This window comes from Pan paniscus, chromosome 21 (assembly GCF_029289425.2).
Source record: "Pan paniscus chromosome 21, NHGRI_mPanPan1-v2.0_pri, whole genome shotgun sequence".
Classification (NCBI taxonomy): domain Eukaryota; kingdom Metazoa; phylum Chordata; class Mammalia; order Primates; family Hominidae; genus Pan; species Pan paniscus.
Window position 1 is genome coordinate 38,220,336 of NC_073270.2, and position 21,230 is coordinate 38,241,565.

The window sequence follows — 21,230 nt, forward strand, 5'->3', positions numbered from 1 at the left end:
ATAATGACTGAATGACTGAGTGGTCATAAGTGGCAGCTGGGCAGGGTCACTTGGACACACTCTGCCCTGGTTTGAATACGGCCCCATCATGGAAGTGGCCCTGTGACCCCGAGCACTTACTGTGCTTCGAGCTTCAGGCCCTTTATCTGTAAAATGGGGATAACAGAAGCCCCTTTCCCATGAAGAACTGAGTTGTGTGTGCAGCACTTGGCACTGAGCCTGGAGTACAGGGATTGCTAGATATTGTTATTAAGAAGTGCTTTGCAGTTCACCATGTTTCCCCCAGGTATGAGAGAGCCGAACACCGGGGCAACCCTCGGAGGTTGTTAGGGTCAGGACCTGCCTGAGGTACAGTGGCTGGTGGATGGCACAGATGGCTTCAGACCTTGGACTCTGTAGTCCAAGTAGAATACAGGCCACACTGGGAGGTGACGCTCGCTCACAACACGTTCTGGCACAGACAGGTCTTGGTTTCACCCAGTAGCTTTCTCGACACACCATGATGGCCGAACAGCAGTGTCTCTTCACCAGCAGCCCATTCAAGAGCAGAGAGCAGATGGGGGGCAAAGGGCATCTGGGATGTGGGGTCCCGAGCCCCACAGCTAGCGGGCAGTGTCCCTAAGTGGTAACCCTGGGAGGTGACCTCACTGGCCCCAACAAGGCCCTCTTGCCAGTGGCTTCCTTCCTGGTCAGAACCCATTTCAGTGGGACGTCTCAGATAGCACATATCTCTCTCTGTGTGTGTGTACAGGAGAAGCCACTTGCTGGTCCGGCTTCCTCGCTGTGAGATTATGGGCAAACCCTTCAACCTCCCCGAGCTTCATTTATGAGATGAGCTGTAAAGTTCCATGACTTTTCTGCTGTTAACCTCTCTCAGGAATCAATTTTACTTCTTTTGGGGAGTATCCCACCCCCTCCGACATCTCAGGCCATCTGTACGGGCTGATCAATGACTAACTTGTTCACTATTGACCCGTAAATGCCCAGCATTACAGGGCTCTTCATATACTGCCATGACAGGGTTGGGATGGGACAAATATTATGATAGGTCAGTTAGACTTTTAAAAAATTTTTTACTCAGCAAAAATATGGATTTGGGATGTACAGTTATAATACACTTCTAACCAGAGGTTCACATTGGTGAAAATAAACAAAATGAACCTTAAGAATGAATATAGCTGGTTTTGGCTGGGCGCAGTGGCTCACGCCTGTAATCCCAGCACTTTGGGAGGCCAAGGCGGGTGGATCATGAGGTCAGGAGATCGAGACCATCCTGGCTAACATGGTGAAACTCTGTCTCTACTAAAAATACAAAAAATTAGCCGGGCATGGTGGCGGGAGCCTGTAGTCCCGGCTACTCGGGAGGCTGAGGCAGGAGAATGGTGTGAACCCGGGAGGCAGAGCTTGCAGTGAGCCGAGATCACGCCACCGCACTCCAGCCTGGGCAACAGAGCGAGATTCCGTCTCAAAAAAAAAAAAGAATATAGTTGGGTTTCTATTTGTTGATCTGGGCAGTAGTTATAGAAGTATGTTCAATTTATTAAGTCATTAAATCTTAACATTTGGCCGGGAATGGTGGCTCATGACTGTAATCCCAACACTTTGGGAGGCCCAGGCAGCCGGATCACCTGAGGTCGGGAGTTTGAGACCAGCCTGACCAACATGGAGAAACCCCGTCTCTACTAAAAATACAAAATTAGCTGGGTGTGGTGGTGCATGCCTGTAATCCCAGCTACTCAGGAGGCTGAGGCAGGAGAATCGCTTGAATCCAGGAGACAGAGGTTGCAGTGAGCTGAGATCACGCCATTGCACTCTAGCCTGGGCAACAAGAGTGAAACTCCGTCTCAAAAAAAATCAAAAACAAAAACCTTAACATTTATAATCTGTGTATTTCTGTATGTCTGATAAACTTTAATTTAAAAAACAGTTTTTAAAAAGGATATCATGGGGGTAGTTCCACTGAATTTTTAAATTCAGGTAAAATACCCATGCAGAATGTACCATCTTTACCATTTTTAAGTATAGAGTGAAGTCAGCCACATTTGGATCACCTGAATCCAGAGCCATAGCTCTAGAGGCTTAGCTGCTTAAAGGCCAATAGACCTCCCTGTTCAAAATTGTTTCAGACCAGAACACAGATATTTCTGGAAAAGGAAGGAGATAAAATTTTGTGGGAAGGAATGGAGAAAGAAAGCAATCTGATGAGGAGACAATATTTTATGTAGGTGAGATGGAAATTTCCCCCTAACCAGCTTGTGGGGGCCTTAGGTGGGTTACTTTATTTCTATACCTTTTTTTTTTTTCTTTTTTTTGAAACACAGTCTCACTCTGTCATCAGGCTGGAGTGCTCACTGCAACCTCTGGCTCCTGGGTTCAAATGATTCTCCTGCCTCGGCCTCCCAAGTAACTGGGATTAAAGGCGCCCACCACCACACCTGGCTAATTTTTGTATTTTTAGGAGAGATGGCATTTCACCATGTTGGCCAGGCTGATCTGAAACTCCTGACCTCAGGTGATCCATCCACCTCAGCCTCCCAAAGTGCTGGGATTACATGTGTGAGCCACTGTGCCCGGCCTATTTCTATACCTCTTGAAAGTCAGTTTCCGCACCTATAAAATGGGCCTAAAAAGTGCTAGTTGGATGTTCCAAGGATCAAGAATGTATGTCAGGCATCCAGCACATACAGACTTGGTTAATGTTCATCTCTTCCCTTGGACCCCTCTGAGTCTGGACATTTTGTGTTTAGGAATCTCCTCTTATCTCTGGTCCCTCTGACGCGTCCAGAGGGGACCCATGACAAAATGCGTCCCCCTCAGTAACACCCACCATCAGAAGAGATGCACAGTCTTATTTAATTCCTAAATAATATGCTAAGGCTCCCACAAACTTGGAATAAGCTTTCCAAAAGTCAAAGTGTAATTGACCAACCCAGATAAAAAAGCAAAACATACTGTCCCGTGTGGCCTGTCTCTTCCCAGCCTCCCACCTGCCCTCTTAGGTTGACTCTGGTAAACAACAGCTTTGCACCTGGTCCAATGTGACCATAAAATTAATCCCAGCAAAATTATTCAGGGAAGCAGTTTTCAGTTAGTTCCTTCTTTAAAAATTGATCACTTTCTCCCTTAATGTTCAAATTTGGGTTCTGTAATCCACCTATCTCTACAGCAAAGATTTACATAGGAAAGGAGAGGGCCTGGAGTGACCAGAACTCAAACCACACAAGGGCTGCAGAGCCATACCTTGAACTGTCCTCTGGTGAGCTAGGGCCACCTGGATTCCATGTGTGCTACACCCTAGGGGAAGAACGCCAGGATGTCTATGTGGCCTTCAAGGAGAACCCTGAGACGACAGCAACAAAGGGATCCGACAGTAGTCACGTGCCACAGACATCTCTGCTATCCCTTGCATCCATGGAGGTAATAACCTTCATGCTAAATGCTGCAGGGGAGGCAGGCCTTCCCTAGCTAAGGATCCAGACAGTGCTGCAAGGGAAGAGCTGCTAATAAAGGAAGCAGAAAGCACCTTCCCTGTAGACTTGGGAAGCCCCTGCCATCCCCCTTCTGCCTGGTACCCAAATTAGCTTCATCTAATCCATTGCCCTAAGCAAACTGGACAGTGAATTGACAAAGGAAGTTCACTTCATCTATAGGCTGGATCAAGAAGGGACTTGGAGTCTCCTGCCTATCCCAGCTTCCTGGAAACACCTAGCAGGAGTAATGGAATGGAACCCTGTATCACCCCATGGGAAGAACCATGAAAAACACACAGTCACTTGTGTAGGATCAACCTCTGGGGCCTTCCTGCATGGAGAAGAACATTGCCATGGTAACACACACCATCCTTTCGAACCATCCAACCCCCAAACAGCCTGCCAGAGCCAGGCCAACAGAATCAGACATGGCAATAGTTTTAAAAATTTATGGAGAAGCTGGGCATGGTGGCGCATGCCTGTAGTCTCAGCTACTCAGGATGCTGAGATGGGAAGACCACTTGAGCCCAGGGGTTTGAGTCTAGCCTGGGCAACACAGCAAGACCCATCTCTAAAACAAAAACAAAAACAAAAAAAACCTACACATTTATGGAGCTACATTCTTGGACATCACCAGCTCCCTTAACACCAGCCCATTTGGGTTCTAAATGAAAAGCTAGGTGGCAAGTCATTGACAAAATCACCAAATGTCTACTTAAATACATCTGATATTTCAAAATATTACAGCAATGGTCCTTAGACCAGCAGCATTGGCATCACCTGGGAACTTGTTAGAAATGCACATTTTCAGGTTCCACCTTAAACCTACCAAATCTGATGTGCTGGGGGTTTTAACAGGCCCCCCCCAGATGATTCTGATGCAAGACAGATTTTGAGAACTGCTGATTAGAATGTCTCCATGATTGAGCCAGGGAGGTAACTGTAGGAAAACAGGCATTGGCTCATTAAATATAGACATGCTCTGTGCTTCCTGGCCTAATATATTAATATTTTCATTTCCAATGAAGGCCAATTTTCCTAATGGTGAGAACAAAAGAATCTTATTGGGCAACATTAGTATAAATTCAACACATCTGCCCAGAGACTTAATGTGGATTATGGATAGAAAGAGCAGGAACGCCCTGCATCCTGACATCAGATTTTTAAGTCCTCCCTGGCACAGTTAATTAATACTTAAGCAGGGCATCCCTTGGCAGGTCCTTTCTGGCTTCCTCGGTTTCCTCAGATGGATCTGAATGCTCAGCATGCTAATTCCCAGGCTGCAGACCTAAGAGGGGGATCGGCATGTCTTACCAGGCCATTAGACAGGCTCCTGCCGGGGCGACCTCAGGGAGCTCCTGAATCGGACTGAATCTTGCCTGTCTCCCCACATGAGCCAATTAAATGGACCCCTGCCCTTGATAGTGAAGTGAGGTCCAGTTGCTAATGGATTGCAGTTCTGTCATCTCCATTAGAACTTCGAAGTCACTTGCTGGTAATAAGTTACATACTTATCAAGGTGGGATCACAGTTTTAGGCCACCAGGGTGCCATTTAGTGTGCCACCATCACTATGTTAGTAGAGTGTGCCTTCCAGCAACGACGAGGCCATGGTTGAGAGGATGCGGCTAAATAGCGGAGACATTTCTCAACTGGGTTTCTCCGATGGTAGAAGAAGAAACCACAGAGAAAGGCCTTAGGATAGGCCTTCGGGTGCATTTCAGATCCAGCTCTTGACAAGGAATAAAAATCAACGAGATTGCTATTGGAGGAGAAAGTCAGCCAGTAGAGCCCACCCCAAAGGAAGCAAATCTTTGGCTACCACGTGGGAGGGAGCCCAGGACTTCAGGGGGCTGATTGCACAGGCAAATGTGAGGATGCCGCTCCATCCCATCCAGGCCATCAAAGTGGCTGAGATCACAGACAAAAGTTACCCTGCATATTAATTACTAGCATGCTCTTCCCAACTTCTGCAATCATGCCATTCCTCCTGTCCCCAAAACCCAGCCTTAATAAATTCAGTCAGGGCTGGGTGCAATGGCTCACACCTCTAATCCCAGCACTTCGGGAGACAGAGGTGGGAGGATCGCTTGACCTCAGGAGTTCAAGACCAGCCCGGGCAATACGGTGACCCCCCCTCCCCCCACCCCCCGCCGCCAGGAGGTCTCTACAGAAAATGCAAAAAACCTAGCTGGGCGTGGTGGCATTCGACTGTAGTCCCAGGTACTCAGGAAGCTGAGGTGGGAGGATCACTTGAGCCTGGGGAGGTGTAGGCTGCAGTGAGTCATGACCGTACCACTAAACTCCAGCCTGGGTGACACAGTGTGACCCCATCTCAAAAAAAAAAAAAAAAAAAGTCAGCCAGAACTGGAGTTTTGGAAGCTTCTAGGGGGATTCCTGTAAAGTCTCATTTCAGCTCCTGGTGGGGCTGAAAAAAGAAGCAAGGGGGAGGAGTCAGTCTCCTGCAAAGGGGCCCCAGAGGGAAAGGAAGGAGGAGGTGGAGAGGAAATTGAAAACCACACTAAACTAAGAGAACAAAAAGAAAAGAAAACCAGAATGAAGACCGTCACCCAAACACCCAGAAACCCTCTCTTCAGCATCCCCAAGAGAAGCTGTCATAATTTGTAAAGGGCAATCAGGTGATTGAAGGGAGGGTATTGCTTCACTGGGACAAAGGCAGTATTTTAATTTCTCTCGGTTCTGAATACTACCTACTGGGGACTGGAAATTGAAAAAAAAAAAAAAAAACCCTCCAAAATAGGAATTTACCCCAGAATTTTAGGACCCAAATTTCCATTGAGCTTCGTAGGCCTGGATGGGGCAGAGGGATGGGACCACACTCTCCCCATAAATAAATAAATACATAAACAAGGCGCTGAGGACTCAATATAGCACCTGCCTCTTCTCCACCCTTGTGCACAATCTCCAACTGTTAGCGCGTAGCCGCCGCCGCCACCGCCACCACCGAGTCGCACCTGCCATCTGGAACAGGCCTCACATATTCCAAGACCTCCTTTCTGCTTCGCTGAACCTCCATCTTCTTTCAAATCACGCTGGGGACCAAAACGCACACCCCAGGCCACAGAGAAAGGTGCCTGGGACCAGCCCCTCAAACAACGGCGCTACATTTGAGGATGCCATCTCCTCCAAGCAGCTCTGAGTCTTTTTTCTCTTTCTTTTGGGTTTTGTTAACTCTGGGATGTCTGGAATGGGTGTAGGGGGAAGGAATGGGAAGAGAAAGGGGCACAGTGGGCCACAGTGCCCCCCAGTTAGAAGGAGAGGGGCTGGGGAAATGCAGATCCGAATGACAATGACTTGTGAGGGCTGGAGGGAGGAGTACTGTCCAGCATCCCCGGACGGACAGGACAGGGTCTGGGCCTGGCTGCAGGACTCTGGCCTGGCGGGGGCAGGGAGAGGGTCCACAGGAGGGTGCTCTAGAGGTGAAGTCACAGGCCTAAGGACAACCCAGCCCCCACCCCAGGCAAGGGGCTGTCCTGCCTGGGCCTCAGTTTCCCCCTGTGTGAGGTGACACCATAGGCATAATGGCTTTCGCCACCTCATAGGAAGTGTGTGGAAACCCAAATGATGCACAAACAGCACCCGCCCTAGAAGACACCTATTAAAGAGCTCTGTCTGCTACTCTGGCGACCCGCCTCCCGGGGCACCGCAGCCTAGGACAGGGAATCGGGAGTCACCGAAGAGGGGGTCCTAGGCGGAAGGAGGTAGCCCTGAGCCAGCCAGGCCCCGCGGGCGGGTCCCTCTCGGGCCGAGGAGGCTGCCTGGGCGCGCTAACGAGCGGAGAGCCCCAGGTGCGGGCCCCACCCAGGGCCGGGGGAAGAGGTGGGGCTGGAGGGGGAGGGGAGGGGGCCGCGCTAATGACTGTTGACAGCGCGCGCTGGGGCCGAGCTGGCCGCGCGCGCCGCTGACAGCTGCTCGGGCGGGGGGCAGGGGCGGGGGCGAGGCGGCCGCGCTCTCTTCACGGCGCAGGCGCGTGCGCCCCGGCGGGGAGGGGCGGGAAGGCGCGCGCGCGCCGGGCTGGGTTCGGAGGGCCTGCTGGAGCGGCTCGCGCGGGCTCCTCGCGGGCAGGCAGGTAATGAGAGTAACCATGGCAACCCACCAGAGGAAGTGTATTCTGCAGGAGACGTTAATCCCCTCTCCCCGGAGCTGGGACAGCCTGACTTTCCATTCTCACACAGTAATTAGATACCAGCTGTCAGTGCAGGGGGGACGGCTCCGCGGCTGCAGCCCGGCTGGGAGTGGGGGGGGGGCGCACTAACGGGGCGGGGGGGGGACACGCAGGAACGGGGGCGTTAAAGACACAGGGACGCTCGGCGGCGGCGGGCCAGGGCGGCTGGCCTCCCCCAGTCTCCAGCCTCTAGGCGCGCGCCCGCTCACCTGGAGACCGCGCTCGCGCGGGCCCCGCCCACCCCACGCGCACCTGCTGCGCGCGCGCCCGCCGGCCTCGCGTCCCCCTTCCGGCCCCGCCAACCGGCTCCCGGCGCACCTGCCCTGCCCCGCCCCCCGGGACGCTGCCCACCTGTCCTTTGTGCAGGGCGGTACCATTCGATCTTGCCAGCTCTCCTTCAGGGAGCGCCCGCTATGTGCCAGGAGCCGTGCCAAGCCTGATCTCCCGTAATCCTCACAGACCCTCCGCGGTCAGTGCCTCTGCTGCTCCCCGCCCAAGGCGCAGCGGGGTGTGGCCATTTGCCCAGGGTCACGCAGACTTGAACCCCCCATCCCCGTGCCCATTTAACAACCAAGATACTGCGCCTCCCACCGCGTCCACATCCACATCTGCTGTGGCTCCGGGGCCTCCTAACCGTCCTGGGAGACAAAACAGTCACACTGGTGGCTGGCGTCGCGGTGCACCTACTGTGTGCCAAGCACTCACGGCCTCGTTTCACTTTCGCAACAGCAACGAGAAATCTGTTGCCCCAGGGTGAGGAAGCGAAGGCACAGAAGAGCTGAAGCGATTTGCCCACAGTCACAAGGTACAGAGTGACAGAGCTGGGGTTCAAATCCAGGGAGTCAGACCCCAGGATACCAACTACTGGGCTCCATTAGCCCCACCCCTGGATTCGTGGTGGCTGAAATCCAGCACACACCTCTTCTTCCTTTCCACAGTTCAGCCCACGCAGGTTCTGTCCCAGCATCGTGAGTAGCTGCCTCTCCTAGCCATACCTGAGAAATCGAAGAAGTTTCTAGGCCTAAAGCCACTGCCACAACCCGCGTTTCTTTCTTTCTTTTTTTTTTTTGGAGACGGAATCTTGCTCTGTAGCCCAGGAGGGAGTGCAATGGCACCATCTCGGCTCACTGCAACCTCCGGCTCCTGGGTTCAATCGATTCTCCTGCTACAGCCTCCCGAGTAGCTGGGATTACAGACACACACCACCATGCCCGGCTAATTTTTGCAGTTTTAATAGAGACAGGGTTTCCCTATGTTGGCCAGGCTGGTCTCGAACTCCTGGCCTCAAGTGATCCCACTGCCTCGGCCTCCAAAAGTGCTGGGATGACAGGCGTGAGCCACCACACCCAGCCCACAACCCTCATTTCTCTCAGGCCTCCCAGAAGCTCCTACTGTCAGTGCAGGCAGCTGCTTGGAAGTCATTCTAGGCCACCCCTTCCATTTCCCAGGTAGGTGAACCAAGACCATTCAGGTGCGAGGCTGGCCTGAGTCAGAGATGGCCTGGGAGAGCCTTTGGGGGGCAGGGAGGGTTCAGTCCCCTCAGGCCTGGCTGTGTCCCCTGCCCCCCACCCACAATCAGGCCCAGGGTTGGGGGGTGCACACCAAGGAGGGGCAGGAAGTGTCCAAGAAGCAGAACCGGCTCTGTGTCCCCAGTGGCGGCGGGTGTCTGGGGCAGGAGGAGGCTATCTGATCCCTTCCCCACTGCCCCGGCCATGACCTCCTCCCTCCCTCCCTCGCTCCCTCCCTCCCTCCTCCCTCATGGCTGGGGTAGCCAGCACCCTGGGCTGCAGCTGAGAACCCAGCGTTCCCCAACCCCGCCAGCATTCCAGTGAGAGGAGGGGTGGGGGGAGGCTGCACCCAGAGCTTTAGGGACAGGGGCACCCCTGGGGCTGCTCCACTCCGGGAGGGCCAAGGCCAGGCTGCCTCCAACCTCACCGTTTCCTGCCTCCGCTCTCCCCATCTCTCAGTAGCAGAGCTGCCTAAATTTGGCTCCAGGAGGGAATGGGGGAGGCAGCGGCAGGCGGGTGCCGTCAGAGGCCAGGGCGTCGCTCCCGTCTAGCCGGCTGGCATTTTTGCTGTCTGGAGGAGGGCAGGGGGGCCCGGCAGCCCTCTCCCGGAAAGGGAGATGTTCGTACCTTCTGACATACACTGAGTAATGTGCAAACGACATGCAAACCGAGCTTCAAATCAGCATCTCAGCCAGGGAACAGCTTGAGAGCTGCTTTTGGGATGAGAGCAGAAGGACCAGAGCCCAGTGCCCAGGGGCTCCAGTGGGGGTGGGGTGGGGTGGGGGGTGGCACAGAGTATCTAGGGCTGGGCGTTGGGAGACTCAGTTTCTTGCCAGCTGCAGGGCTTTGTTCCAGTGGCTGGACCCTCTGGGTCCCAGCCCAAGGGCAGGGCCATGGCTTTCTCTGCCTGCTCCAGCAAAGCACTGGGCACACCCTGTCACGTGGTTAAGCACGTGAGTTCTGCAGCCATCCTGCCTAGGTTTGAACCCTGGCTCTCCATGGGCCAGCTGAGTGAATTCCTCAATCGAGCACCCAGGCAAGCAGCTAGTGGAACTGGGTGTCTGTTTCAGAACAGCCACTTCCCTTCCCTGGAAGTTGGGCACGGGGGCATGACCTGAAAGAACCTGGGCTGTGGAATCAGATCTGGATTCCAGGCCTCACTCAGCCAGTGAGGCTCTCTGAGTCTCACTCCCCTCATTTGGGAAATGGGTTCAGGATCTCAAGGTCAGCTGTGACGTCCACGTGATGACCTTGCACATGGTGGGCACACACAGGCCTTCCCATGGTGCAGCCTCACTGCTGTCTGCATTCATGTGACTCCTAGCTCCATCCTGTCCCATCGCTCCTCTTCTCTTTGTTCTTCTGTCCTGGCTTTTTCGTCTCTAGATGTAAATTTCTTGCAGTCTTTTTCCCTTCTGTCTCTCTACTTAACTGGTGATCTTGGAAAAGTCATTGCCTCTCAGAGTCTCAGTCTGCACATCTTCTAAATGGGAGTAAATGAGAGGTGGACAATGAGCTCTGTCTGGGGCCTGAGGCTCATCTTTGCAAGACCGCCCACCCATCATTCCAAAGGGCCATCAGGGGTGGGCTGTGCCCTCAACTCTATCGGGCATGGTGTGTTGGGGGCTCCACTTCTCAGTAACTCTGTTTAACCCCAGATAACTGCTCTCCTGCCCCTCGGCCGGGGCTGATATGAGCTGAATCCAGCTTCCTGCCACCCAAAAGCCACTTCCTGCCAAGCTGATACCAGAAGAACTTGTTTTCTGTGCACAGAGCAGTCCCTGGTGGGGCAGCCACCAGCTTGCCTCGGGTGTGAACATTTTTTTCCATTTGCCGGTCTGTCTGCTGGGCTGGGCAGGGGAGGCTGGGGACTCTGACCCCTTCGCCTCTGCACCTGCCTGTCCTGCCCCGAGGTAGCCTCTGGGCCCACCAGCCATCCCAGGAAGGGTGCCAAGTGGCCCTCTGGGCCCAGACAGATGTGTGTAGGCCGTGACACACAGTCTGACACAGCCACACACACACAGTCAGTCTGACAGAGCCACTGTGGCCACTGGGCATTTGGGCAAGGACTCAGGGAGACAATGTGTGACTGTCACACACAGTTAAGGTCACAGAGACATGGACATAGCCTCACACATGCAACCATCTGCAGTCCTTGGACAGTCTCACACACAATTACACGCAGGCCCACAGCCATGCTCAGAATCCCACAGCACTCCACACAGCTTCACACATGTACACAGGAATCTTCCTCCCAGGCCCCCACACCTGCCCAGCACCGACCTTCCAGATGCATTCACTGATTCAACAAATCCTTTTTGAGGGTCTTCTCTGTGCAGGCCCTGGGCTAACCCATAATCAGAATGACTGGAACAGGAATAAATAATTAGCTGACCTGTGCTGTTGCCTCCGTTTCCCCATCTGTGAGATGGGGATCCTAGCCCTGCCACATGGGACTGTCAATGTTAGGAGTGAATGTGTGGAAAGCCCTCGGTCCGTGTTTGGCCCACAGTGTCATCTAAGTAAGGCTATCCTGGTTAGCCAAAAGCATCCCATGCCCAGCTCCACGCAGAACACCTGGCACACATTATCTCCCTGAGCCCTTGTCCAAGTCCCCAGCAGCTGGGGTCATCGCCCCCATTCCTCAGATGAGGAAACCGAGGCTCAGACAAGAGGCCCACAGTCTGTAGGTTGCCCCACCGATCTCACGTCATGCCACAGTGCTGCTCCAGCCTGCCTCGCCACCCCCTACACACACACACACACACACACACACATACACATACACACACACACACACACACTATTCCCTCTGGCTAGAAGGCCCTTCTCACTTGCATACAGCATGCCCAGCTCCTCTAAGCTACCTACTTACACTTCTGTGAAATGGGGATACTAACCCGTGTCAGCCCCTGTTTATTTTCCCCAGGGCACTGGACTTTAAGGGCCAAGAGTGAAGAACATTTTGTCCTGTTCTCTGGCACACAGTAGGCACTCGACAACTATTTCAAAACTAAAGGAATAAGCAAGTGGCCTCATGGTTACTAAGAACAGAGTCTGGAACTGAACGCAGGGCACTCTGAAGCTGGAGCTCACTTCTACATTATTGCCTTTCTCATGCTACTAGCAGGCACTGAATGTGTCAGTGAGTGAATGAATGAATGAAACCAAGATCTCAGGATCCCAGTCAAGTGCTCCCTGAGCTTCATTTCCTGGTAGTGTGGACATGAGCCAAGCTCCAGCCACCTTGGATGGTGGCGGGGGTGGCGGGGCTGATGGGCCGCCTGAAGCCGGCTGTCAGGAGCTCGTCTGGCCACAGCCGCCAGCAGGAGAGACCAGCTGGCGGTGCAGGGTCCATCGGCCCGAGCCTGGAATCTGAGCTGCCCTCAGAGGCCCAGCTTCTCTCTGGGCCCCCACAAACTGGCCTTTGTTCCTGGGCCGGCCAAGACCCAGCAGCTTGGGCTTTCTGTCTGCCCGCGGCACCCGCGCTGAGCTGGCGGGGGTAAATGGGCCAGCCTCCCCTCTGTCCATGCCCAGGACGTCGCTTTAGGACTAAATGGAGATGTAATTTTCTATACAAATCCATGACAATTTAGATGGAGTGATTGTAATTGGCTTTTCAATGGGGGTTTTGTCCAGAGCTGGTGGCTAGAACTGGGTGGCCTGTTTGAGGCAGGCTCCATTTAAATGACAATAAAGCAATAATATTGAGGACTTGTACAGTGCCCAGCACTCCTCCCAGCCCAAGTAGAGCCTCATGTTTATGGATCTGGTCCTTCCCTGAGGCTGTCTGGACAGGCGGGTGGTGGGCGGCGCTAAGCCCAGGAGACAGGTGGCCATATCTTTGGGCTTCAGGACACAGAGCTTCAGAACAGCTGGGGCAGGGTCCCGCATCCACTGGCTTACCTGTGTCCTTATTCCTGACACTGTCACTAACTAGTGCCTCCTCGGGCTAGCTGCTAGTCCAGGTTTCGGGGGCACCAAGACAATGAGAGCTGCTCAGGCAGGTCAGAGGGAGAAGGCTACAATGGCCAGTACAGCATGACATTTGAGAGCATGACCAAGAGATGACCAACAGCCAGACAGCCTGAGCTCAAATCCTACTCCACTTCTTTTTTAAAAAATTTTTTTGAGACAGGGTCTCGCTGTGTCACCCAGACTGGAGTATAGTGGCAGGATCACGGCTCACTGCAGCCTCGACCTCCAAGGCTTAAGCAATCCTCCCACCTCAGCCTCCCAAGTAACTGGACCATAGGCATGTGCCACTACGCCTGGCTAATCTTTTTATTTTTTTGCAGAGACAGAGTCTCATTGTGTTGCCCACACTGGTCTCGAACTACTGGGCTCAAGAGATCCTCCCGCCTCAGCCTCTGAAAGTGCTGGGATTATAGGTGTGAGCCACTGTGCTCAGGCCCTACTCCACTTCTGACTCATCTCTTGAGGTTAAGTTACTTAACCTCTCCATGCCTCAGTTTCCCCAGCCATAACGTGAAGCTGCAGTGAAAGTTTTTGTGAAGATGAAACACCTTAATAGTGCCTGGCATGTGGAAGGTGCTATATATAAGTCATTGCCGTGATTCATTCCAAGCTCTAGCTCTGGTGTCAGGGTGACCTTGGGCACGTGACTTAACCTCTTTAAACCTCCACTGGCTCCTCTTTAAAATGGGGCTTTTAGGAGAACCGACCTCACGGGGTTGTGAGGATTTTACAGGATGCAGGAAAGCGCTGAGCACACAGCCGTTCTCAATAAACACGAGCTCTCTTGCTGTGGTGCTCTTGCCTTGAGGAGCTCGCCAGCTAGTGATCATTACCATGTCGAGTGTGGGGAAAAGGGAAAAGAATAAAGCTCGCGGGAAGCCACCACGGAGCTCAGCTGGTTCTGCCATCAGGGGATGCAATAGGAGAGAATGATCCAGAGGGCCCTCAGGAACAGGGCAAGGAGTGGGGCTGCGTGAAGGAAGGCTTCACAGAGGAGGTGACATTTGGGCTGGGTCTTGAAGGATGCGTGGCACTTCTGCCACCAGAAAGAGTGATACCCAGCCTGGCCAACATGGTGAAACCCCGTGTCTACTAAAAATGCAAAAATTAGCTGGGGCTGGGTACGGTGGCTCATGCCTGTAATCCCAGCACTTTGGGAGGCCCAAGTGGGTGGATCACTGAAGTCAGGAGTTCGAGACCAGCCTGACCAATATGGTGAAACCCTGTCTCTACTAAAAATACAAAAATTAGCTGGGTGTGGTTGTGGGCACCTGTAATCTCAGCTACTAGGGAGGCTGAGGCAGGAGAATCGCTTGAACCCAGGAGGAGGAGGTTGCAGTGAGCTGAGATCGTGCCATTGCACTCTAGCCTGAATGACAGAGCGAGACTCTGTCACAAAAAAAAAAAAAAAAAAAAAAGATTAACTGGGTGTGGTGGTGCATACCTGTAGTCCCAGCTTCTTGGGAGGCTGAGGCACAATAACCACTTGAACCCAGGAGGTGGAGGTTGCAGTGAGCCGAGATCTCGCCACGGCACTCCAGCCTGGATGACAGAGCGAGACCTTGTCTCAGAAAAACAAAAAAAAGATACCAGGGTCAGGCACTGTGGTTACAAAGTCAACAGGCAGACCTGGCTGCCTCCTGAATGAGTGATTTGTGCCTGTGAAAAGGGTGGTGGACAGGGAGCCTCTGCTGAAGGTGCGATGTTAAGTCACCTCTGAAGGCCAACAGCCTGTGCAAAGGTCTTCAGGCAGGCAGGCGGCCGGCATCGTGGGCAGTGGTGAGTAGGATGGTGGGGAGGCTATGCTGAACGTGCTGGAGGGACGGATGGGGTGGCGGCTGTATTCACGTGAAACAGGCAGCCATAGAGGGATTTTAAGCAGGCGGGTGACACCATCCAGAGGATATTTTTAAATGATCCCTCTGACTGCTCGTGGAAAATGGGCTATGGAGAAGAAGGGGTGAGAGAGAGGCAGGGAAGCCATGGGGAGGCAGTTGGATCACTGGGGGAGAGAAGTGGTTAGACCCAAGGTATAGCAGGGCCCAGGAGCTGCTGGAAGGATGATGGGAAGGCAGGGGGCGGGTGGAGAAAGGAAGGGGGAAGGGGTACAAAGAGGCATGGGGCCTTTGAGGCGTGGTGAGGGGCTGTGTGCAGCTGGTACCCGAGCAGGGTTGGTGGAAGGAGATAGCAGAAGAGAGGTGAGGGCCACCTCCCACCTCCCCGCGCCAGGCTAAGGCTCTCCAGCTTTGTCCTGAAGGCAGTGGGGTGCCAACAAGGATTTTTCTCCAGGCAGGAAAAGACCATGCTGAGATTTGTGCTTTTGAAGGATCATTTTGGCTGCAGGGTAAAGGGGTGGGAGGTGGCAGGTGGGCGAGGCTGGAAGGAGAGAGGCAGGGAGGGAGGGTGGTCAGTGGCGGCTCAGAGGCCTCAGCAGGCATCCTGGCCAGCTCCCAACTCCAAGAGCAACAAACCACTTTCTCAGAGGTCTAAAACCAGCCCCAGGTCACACAGCTTGTCAATGGCAGAGATAGATCCCACCCCAGGGTGAACTCAAAATCCAGTGCACTGTTCCCCTTTGCTATCAACAGCCTTGGTCACTAGTAAAATCCATCACAAACAGCTTTTCATCACGACTCTCAGAGAACCCATACTATGACACGAAAAGGTGAGTACTATTATTATTCCTATTTTACAGATCAGGAAACTGAGGCTAAGTCACCTGCCTAAAAGCACACAGCTGGGAATTGACAGCCAGGTTCAGATCGAGGCAGTGTGACTCCAGACCCACACCACAGGTCCTAAGCAGGAGGTCTCAGGCCAAGTGGGGTCTATGGATGTATCTGGGGGAACCTACAGAGGTTTATTACAATTTGAGTTTGTTGCTGATACTTAAAAGTTGGGGCTGGGCATGGTGGTGCCTGCCTGTAGTCCCAGCTACCCAGGAGGCTGAAGCACGAGGATTGCTTGAGCCCAGGAGTTTGAGGCTGCAGTGAGTTATAATAGTGCCACTACACTCCAGCCTGGGTGACAGAGCGTGACCCTGTCTCTAAAGAATAAAAATTTTTTAAAAATGGGACATTTCATGAAAGAAGAAAAACATGAACTTTGGACAGGACCTCTTAATGTTGACAACCCCAAGCCCCAGTCCTTGAACTTCGTCCACCTTGGGGCCATTCACACGTGTGCGATGTCACGTTGACATCCCCAGCATGGGCCTCTCCTCTGCTGCCGGACAGCCGACTGGACTGAAAGCAAGTGTGTGTCTAGGGCCCCCTGGAGAGCCAGGGCGACACATCCATCCACTCATCCAGCAAGCATTTAGACCCCCTTCCCCCGTCCCGCCCACAGCCCTGGCCACCACCACCAAACTTCCTCCCCCAGCAGGCTTCTCCATCTCCCTTGCTTAGGCCAAACACCCTGAAGGCATCCTTGACTGCTCACTGGTTCTCACAGCCCACATCCCATCCATCAGCAAGTTCTGTTGGCTCTACCTTTAAACTATATCCAGAATGCAGCTGCATTCTCCGCTGTCCCAGGGGCTGGAGGTGCAGGGAGAGGCATGTGCCATTATTCTAGCGTGCTGAGTCTCAGTTCCGTTGTCTGTAAGAAGGGCGGGCTAGAGCAGGATATTCGGATTGCCATTATTCTTGTGTCCAGATTTTGGAGCTAGGAAGAGCCTGTTTACAAGACACTTAGGTTGTAATTCTTTTTTTTTCTTTCTTTTCTTTTTGTTTTTTGAGACAGAGTCTCGCTCTGTCGCCCAGGCTGGAATGCAGTGGCATGATCTTGGCTCACTGCAACCTCCGCCTCCTTGGTTCAGGCGATTCTCCTGCCTCAGCCTCCCAGTAGCTGGGATTACAGGCAGGCACCACCATGCCCGGCTAATTTTTGTATTTTTAGTAGAGACGGGGTTTCACCATGCTGGCCAGGCTGGTCTTGAACACCTGACCTCATGACCCGCCGGCCTTGGCCTCCCAAAGTGCTGGGATTACAGGCGTGAGCCAGTGCGCCCAGCTTTTTTTTCCTTTTCTTGGCGGGGGGATGGAGTTTTGCTCGTTACTCAGGCTGGAGTGCAATGGCGCGATCTCAGCTCACCGCAACCTCCACCTCCTGGGTTCAAGTGATTCTCCTTTCTCAGCCTCCTTTTACAGTCATGCACCACGACGCCCAGCTAATTTTGTATTTTTGGTAGAGACAGGGTTTCTCCATGTTTTTATTTATTTATTTTTTGAGATGGAGTTTCATTCTTGTTGCCTAGGCTGGAATGCAATGGCATGATCTCAGCTCACCGCAACCTCCAGCTCCTAGGTTCAAGCAATTCTCCTGCCTCAGCCTCCCAAGGGGATTACAGGCATTTGCCACCAACCCTGGCTAATTTTGTATTTTTAGTAGAGACGGAGTTTCTCCATGATCAGGCTGGTCTCAAACTCCCGAACTCAGGTGATCCACCCGGCTCAGCCTCCCAAAGTGCTGGGATTACAGGCGTGAGCCACTGCGCCCGGCAAGGCTGTAATTCTAATTCCCTTCTGGCCTGGGCAAGACATAGGTGGGACACAGGAGAGAGCATGGGTGTTGGAGGCAATGACAGTCTTGACTTTCAACTCCCTGGGTCAGGAGCTCCCTGTGATGGAGGCTGTCTTGTTCACCACTGCATCCCCAGTATCTGCCAGAGCTGACCACAAAGTAGGTGCCCAGGAAACGTGTACTGAAAGAATAACTGATGAATGAGTCCTCCTGGTCCTCCAGAGGGACCTTGGGCATTCACTAACTTTCAGAGGGGCTTGATTTTCCCATCTGAGAAACAGGCGGACAATCTGACGCCACTGCCTACCTTCTCTGTAACAACAAACATTTACCATGTGCTTACTGTGTGCCTCACCCTGCTCTAAGTGCTTTACATATATCAACTCACTGACTCTTCACTCCAGCCCCAGGAGGTTGGGACAACTCTCTTTTATGGGGGAGAAAACTGCGGCCCAGAGAAGAAAGTGACATACATGCCCAGTGTCACACAGCACAAAGCACCTGAGCTAGAGACCAGCCCGGGCAGCCTGGCCCCAGAACTCTCATTCTTTTTTGAGAGAGGATCCCATTCTGTCACCCAGGCCAGAGGGAAGTGGCTCAATCATGACTCACTGCAACCTCAACCTTCCACGCTCAAGGGATCTTCCCACCTCAGCCTCCCGAGTAGCTGGACTACAGGCACAAGCCACCATGCCCAGCTAATTTTTGTATTTTTTTGTACAGACAGGTTTTCACCATGTTGCCCAGGCTGGTCTTGAACTCCTGGGCTCAAGTCATTCTCCCACCTCAGACTCCCATAGTTCAGGGATTACAGGCATGAGCCACCATGCCTGGCTTTCTCATTCTTAAACACTGTCCTAGGCTGCCCCTCAGTAAGAAATGAGGTTTGGGAAGCCTGCCCCAAGGAAGCACCCAAGTTGCAGGTGGGGACATGCTGGGCAGGACTGCAAGCTCAACAATCCTTCTGTGGCTCTGTACTGCCCGTCAAATGCCATCCCAAAACTCATGCCTGGATTTGAGGCCCCTGGAAGCAGCTCCAGCCACGTCTCCTCCTCCCAGAGGTCCCAGCACAAACCTGACATTCCAGCCTCCCTGGCTGCTTCTCCTCCCATGAGCTCTGGGGCAATCGTGCCTCTGTGCCTGGACACACACTGTCCCCTCTGCCTGGAGTGCCCACAACTGGGTGGTTTCATTCAAATGTCCTCTCTCTCCCCAGGAATCCTTCCCTGACCTTCCCCCAACCCCCAACCCAACATGTCTCTTGCCTTCAATTTCCTGTAACACTTTGCCAACAAGGACAATAATAGCCAATGTGTATTAAACACTCCTGATGTACCAGTAGGTACTATTGTCAATACCGTTTTACAGATGAGGAAACTTAGGCACTGAGAGGAGAAGCAAGTTGCCCAAAGACAGGTGGGATGGAGTCAGGATTGAATCTACATTTGCCTGACAAATTGCAAAGCTAGACCTCTAAGCCCCTAAACCAGACCACATCTCACTGGCAGGCATACAACAGATGCCCATTCAAGATTCCCTAGTAACTGACTGCCTTGGGCTTCCACACTTAATTGCCTTTTGCACACTTAAGTATGATCTCAGAGATTCTCCAGGCATCACCTGCTGAATTTGCATTTTTCTGGTAGTTATTTCAGAAGTGGTCGGAGACACTCTCAAGGCATGGGGGCCAAATCAAATGGTGAAAAATAAACAGGATCAGAAGTCGGATAGATCATGTGAACTGAGATCTCTGTAAAGTGGGGATTTTAATTCTGATCTTCAGGGTCATTACGAGGGGATGCACAGTGCCAGCATACAGTGAATGCTCAATATACAGTAACCACGGTCATCACACGAATGGCTCACGTTCTAGACATTATTGCCGGGAGTGAAAATTGGTTCCCTGTCTGTGGAGGGCAGTCTGTATCATCTCCAAAAGCACATGCCCTCAGACACAGCAATTCAACTCCTTGGTATAAACTTGCCCATGCTTGAAATGGCCATCTATATTCAAGGATGTTCACTGAAGTCTTGCGAGAGCAGAATATCATAAACAATCCAAATGTCCATTAACAGGGGACTGGATAAGTAAATTATGGTACATCCATAAAATTGAATACTACACAGCTGTAAAAAAGGAGAAAGTTCTTTATGTTCTAACATACTTATGCACTGACAGCATACAGATTTACTGTTTAGTGGGAAAAACAACCTGAAGAATGTAAGAGCTAAAACTATAAAACTCTTAGAAGAAAACACAGGGATAAATCTTTGTGACCCCGGATTAGGCAATGACTTCTTAGATATGACACCAAAAGTTCAAGCAACAGAAGAAAAATTAGACAAATTGCACTTAATTAAAATTTAAAACATTAATGCTACAATGGACACCATCAAGAAAGCAAAAAGACAACTCACAGACTGGGATAAAATATTTGCAAACCATGTATCTGATAAGGGACTTGTATCTAGAATATAGAAAAGATTCTTAAAACTCAATGGTAAAACGACAAGTAATACAATTTTTTTAACGGGCAAGGATCTGAATAGATATTTCTTCAATAGAGACATACAAATGGCCAATAAGCACATGAAAAGATACTCAACATCATCGGCCATCAGGGAAATGCAAATCAAAACCACGGTGAGATGTCACTTCACACCCACTAGGATGGCTCTAATCAAAAAGACAGCCAATAACAAGTTCTGGCCAGGCATGGTGGCTCATGCCTGTGATCCTAGCACTTTGAGAGGCCAAGGCAGGCAGGTAACTTGAGGTCAGGAGTTCAAGACCAGCCTGGCCAACATGGTGAAACCTTGTCTCTACTAAAAATACAAAAATTAGCCGGGAGTGATTGCCCGCTACTGTAATCCCAGCTACTCAGGAGGCTGAGGCAGGAGAATCACTTGAACCAGGGAGGCAGAGATTGCAGTGAGCCGAGATCGCGCCATTGCACTCTAGCCTGGCGACAGAGCAAGACTCAGTCTCAAAAATAAATAAATAAATAAATAACAAGTTGTGGCAAAAATGTAGAGAAATTGCAACCCTCATGCACTGCTGGTGGGAATGTAAAATGATGTACTGATTTGGAAAACAGGTAGTTCCTCAAAAGGTTAAACATAGAGTTACCATATGACTTACCACTCCTACATGGAAGAGAATAAAAAGCAGAGGTGAACACAAAAACTTGTACATGACTGTTCATAGCAACATGATTCAAAATAGCCAAAATGTGGAAACAACACAAATGTCCATCAACTGTTGAATAAATAAATAACATGTGGTATGTCCATTCAATGGAATATTATCAGCAATAAAAAGGAATGAAGTACAGTCAGGTGTCAATGATGGGACAGGTTCTGAGAAATGCATCATTAGGTGATTGCATCGTTGTGCGAACATCATAGAGTGTATCTACACAATCCTAGATGACACAGCCTATTATTGTACTGAATACTGTAGACTATTGTAACACAATGATATTTGACTTTTTGTTTTTTTGCGGCAGAGTCTCACTCTGTCGCCCAGGCTGGAGTGCAATGGTGCGATCTCAGCTCACTGCAA

At 51.8% G+C, this 21,230-nt stretch overlaps 1 protein-coding gene across 3 annotated transcripts in view; it reads right to left on the reverse strand.

The window, feature by feature from the left end:
* The window catches only part of NOL4L (nucleolar protein 4 like), a 142,487-nt gene that overhangs the window by 85,730 nt on the left and 35,527 nt on the right, over positions 1-21,230 (reverse strand). Inside the window, exon 1 of one of the 3 annotated variants that reach the window (XM_034947542.3) lies at positions 8,007-8,143. The exons of the other annotated variants lie outside the window; for them this stretch is intronic. The gene's annotated coding sequence lies outside the window, so the exon portion shown is untranslated. Of the gene's footprint in view, positions 1-8,006; positions 8,144-21,230 lie in introns of those variants that run through there. 3 annotated transcript variants of the gene reach the window in all.